The sequence below is a fragment of the Coregonus lavaretus genome (assembly GCF_964263955.1).
Source record: "Coregonus lavaretus genome assembly, chromosome: 2".
NCBI lineage: Eukaryota > Metazoa > Chordata > Actinopteri > Salmoniformes > Salmonidae > Coregonus > Coregonus lavaretus.
In genome coordinates this window covers 69,441,881-69,446,389 of record NC_139989.1, presented here as the reverse complement: position 1 = coordinate 69,446,389, position 4,509 = coordinate 69,441,881, and positions in this window count along the sequence as shown.

The window sequence follows — 4,509 nt, the reverse complement described above, 5'->3', positions numbered from 1 at the left end:
AACTGTGTTGTGTTCTGCTATGTCCCTGATGGTCATATAACTACATCACTGTGTTGTGTCATGCTATGCCCCTGATGGTCATATGACTACATCACTGTGTTGTGTCCTGCTACGTCCCTGATGGTCATATGACTACATCACTGTGTTGTGTCCTGCTATGACCCTGATGGTCATATGACTACATTACTGTCACTGTGTTGTGTCCTACTATGCCCCTGATTGTCATATGACTACATTACTGTCACTGTGTTGTGTCCTGCTATGCCCCTGATGGTCATATGACTACATTACTGTGTTGTGTCCTGCTATGACCCTGATGGTCATATGACTACATCACTGTGTTGTGTCCTGCTATGTCCCTGATGGTCATATGACTACATTACTGTCACTGTGTTATGTCCTGCGATGACCCTGATGGTCATACGACTACATTACTGTGTTGTGTCCTGCTATGACCCTGATGGTCATATGACTACATTAATGTGTTGTGTCCTGCTATCACCCTGATGGTCATATGACAACATCACTGTGTTGTGTCCTGCTATGACCCTGATGGTCATATGACCACATCACTGTCACTGTGTTGTGTCCTGCTATGCCCCTGATGGTCATATGACTACATCACTGTGTTGTGTCCCTCTATGCCCCTGATGGTCATATGACTACATCACTGTGTTGTGTCCTGCTATGACCCTGATGGTCATATGATTACATTACTGTCACTGTGTTGTGTCCTGCTATGCCCCTGATGATCATTTGACTACATCACTTTGTTGTGTCCTGCTATGACCCTGATGGTTATATGACTACATTACTGTGTTGTGTCCTGCTATGACCCTGATGGTCATATGACTACATCACTGTCACTGTGTTGTGTCCTGCTATGCCCCTGATGGTCATATGACCACATCACTGTGTTGTGTCCTGCTATGACCCTGATGGTCATATGACTACATTACTGTCACTGTGTTGTGTCCTACTATGCCCCTGATGGTCATATGACTACATTACTGTCACTGTGTAGTGTTCTGCTATGTCCCTGATGGTCATATGACTACATTACTGTGTTGTGTCCTGCTATGTCCCTGATGGTCATATGACTACATAACTGTGTTGTGTCCTGCTATGACCCTGATGGTCATATGACTACATTACTGTCACTGTGTTGTGTCCTGCTATGCCCCTGATGGTCATATGACCACATCACTGTGTTGTGTCCTGCTATGACCCTGATGGTCATATGACTACATTACTGTCACTGTGTTGTGTCCTGCTATGACCCTGATGGTTATATGACTACATTACTGTGTTGTGTCCTGCTATGTCCCTGATGGTCATAAGACTACATCACTGTGTTGTGTCCTGCTATGACCCTGATGGTCATTTGACTACATTACTGTCACTGTGTTGTGTCCTACTATGCCCCTGATGGTCATATGACTACATTACTGTCACTGTGTTGTGTCCTGCTATGCCCCTGATGGTCATATAACTACATCACTGTGTTGTGTACTGCTATGCCCCTGATGGTCATATGACTACATCACTGTGTTGTGTCCTGCTATGACCCTGATGGTCATATGACTACATTACTGTCACTGTGTTGTGTCCTGCTATGCCCCTGATGGTCATATGACTACATCACTGTCTTGTGTCCTGCTATGACCCTGATGATTATATAACTACATTACTGTGTTGTGTCCTGCTATGTCCCTGATGGTCATATGACTACATCACTGTGTTGTGTTGTGTCCTACTATGCCCCTGATGGTCATTTGACTACATTACTGTCACTGTGTTGTGTCCTGCTATGCCCCTGAAGGTCATATGACTACATCACTGTGTTGTGTCCCTCTATGCCCCTGATGGTCATATGACTACATCACTGTGTTGTGTCCTACTATGACCCTGATGGTCATATGACTACATCACTGTCACTGTGTTGTGTCCTGCTATGCCCCTGATGGTCATATGACCACATCACTGTGTTGTGTCCTGCTATGACCCTGATGGTCATATGACTACATTACTGTCACTGTGTTGTGTCCTACTATGCCCCTGATGGTCATATGACTACATTACTGTCACTGTGTAGTGTTCTGCTATGTCCCTGATGGTCATATGACTACATTACTGTGTTGTGTCCTGCTATGTCCCTGATGGTCATATGACTACATAACTGTGTTGTGTCCTGCTATGACCCTGATGGTCATATGACTACATTACTGTCACTGTGTTGTGTCCTGCTATGCCCCTGATGGTCATATGACCACATCACTGTGTTGTGTCCTGCTATGACCCTGATGGTCATATGACTACATTACTGTCACTGTGTTGTGTCCTGCTATGACCCTGATGGTTATATGACTACATTACTGTGTTGTGTCCTGCTATGTCCCTGATGGTCATAAGACTACATCACTGTGTTGTGTCCTGCTATGACCCTGATGGTCATTTGACTACATTACTGTCACTGTGTTGTGTCCTACTATGCCCCTGATGGTCATATGACTACATTACTGTCACTGTGTTGTGTCCTGCTATGCCCCTGATGGTCATATAACTACATCACTGTGTTGTGTACTGCTATGCCCCTGATGGTCATATGACTACATCACTGTGTTGTGTCCTGCTATGACCCTGATGGTCATATGACTACATTACTGTCACTGTGTTGTGTCCTGCTATGCCCCTGATGGTCATATGACTACATCACTGTCTTGTGTCCTGCTATGACCCTGATGATTATATAACTACATTACTGTGTTGTGTCCTGCTATGTCCCTGATGGTCATATGACTACATCACTGTGTTGTGTTGTGTCCTACTATGCCCCTGATGGTCATTTGACTACATTACTGTCACTGTGTTGTGTCCTGCTATGCCCCTGAAGGTCATATGACTACATCACTGTGTTGTGTCCCTCTATGCCCCTGATGGTCATATGACTACATCACTGTGTTGTGTCCTGCTATGACCCTGATGGTCATATGACTACATCACTGTCACTGTGTTGTGTCCTGCTATGCCCCTGATGGTCATATGACCACATCACTGTGTTGTGTCCTGCTATGACCCTGATGGTCATATGACTACATTACTGTCACTGTGTTGTGTCCTACTATGCCCCTGATGGTCATATGACTACATTACTGTCACTGTGTAGTGTTCTGCTATGTCCCTGATGGTCATATGACTACATTACTGTGTTGTGTCCTGCTATGTCCCTGATGGTCATATGACTACATAACTGTGTTGTGTCCTGCTATGACCCTGATGGTCATATGACTACATTACTGTCACTGTGTTGTGTCCTGCTATGCCCCTGATGGTCATATGACCACATCACTGTGTTGTGTCCTGCTATGACCCTGATGGTCATATGACTACATTACTGTCACTGTGTTGTGTCCTGCTATGACCCTGATGGTTATATGACTACATTACTGTGTTGTGTCCTGCTATGTCCCTGATGGTCATAAGACTACATCACTGTGTTGTGTCCTGCTATGACCCTGATGGTCATTTGACTACATTACTGTCACTGTGTTGTGTCCTACTATGCCCCTGATGGTCATATGACTACATTACTGTCACTGTGTTGTGTCCTGCTATGCCCCTGATGGTCATATGACTACATCACTGTGTTGTGTACTGCTATGCCCCTGATGGTCATATGACTACATCACTGTGTTGTGTCCTGCTATGACCCTGATGGTCATATGACTACATTACTGTCACTGTGTTGTGTCCTGCTATGCCCCTGATGGTCATATGACTACATCACTGTCTTGTGTCCTGCTATGACCCTGATGATTATATAACTACATTACTGTGTTGTGTCCTGCTATGTCCCTGATGGTCATATGACTACATCACTGTGTTGTGTTGTGTCCTACTATGCCCCTGATGGTCATTTGACTACATTACTGTCACTGTGTTGTGTCCTGCTATGCCCCTGAAGGTCATATGACTACATCACTGTGTTGTGTCCCTCTATGCCCCTGATGGTCATATGACTACATCACTGTGTTGTGTCCTGCTATGACCCTGATGGTCATATGATTACATTACTGTCACTGTGTTGTGTCCTGCTATGCCCCTGATGGTCATTTGACTACATCACTGTGTTGTGTCCTGCTATGACCTTGATGGTTATATGACTACATTACTGTGTTGTGTCCTGCTACGTCCCTGATGGTCATATGACTACATCACTGTGTTGTGTCCTGCTATGACCCTGATGGTCATATGACTACATTACTGTCACTGTGTTGTGTCCTACTATGCCCCTGATTGTCATATGACTACATTACTGTCACTGTGTTGTGTCCTGCTATGCCCCTGATGGTCATATAACTACATCACTGTGTTGTGTCCTGCTATGACCCTGATGGTCATATGACTACATTACTGTGTTGTGTCCTGCTATGACCCTGATGGTCATATGACTACATCACTGTGTTGTGTCCTGCTATGACACTGATGGTCATATGACTACATCACTGT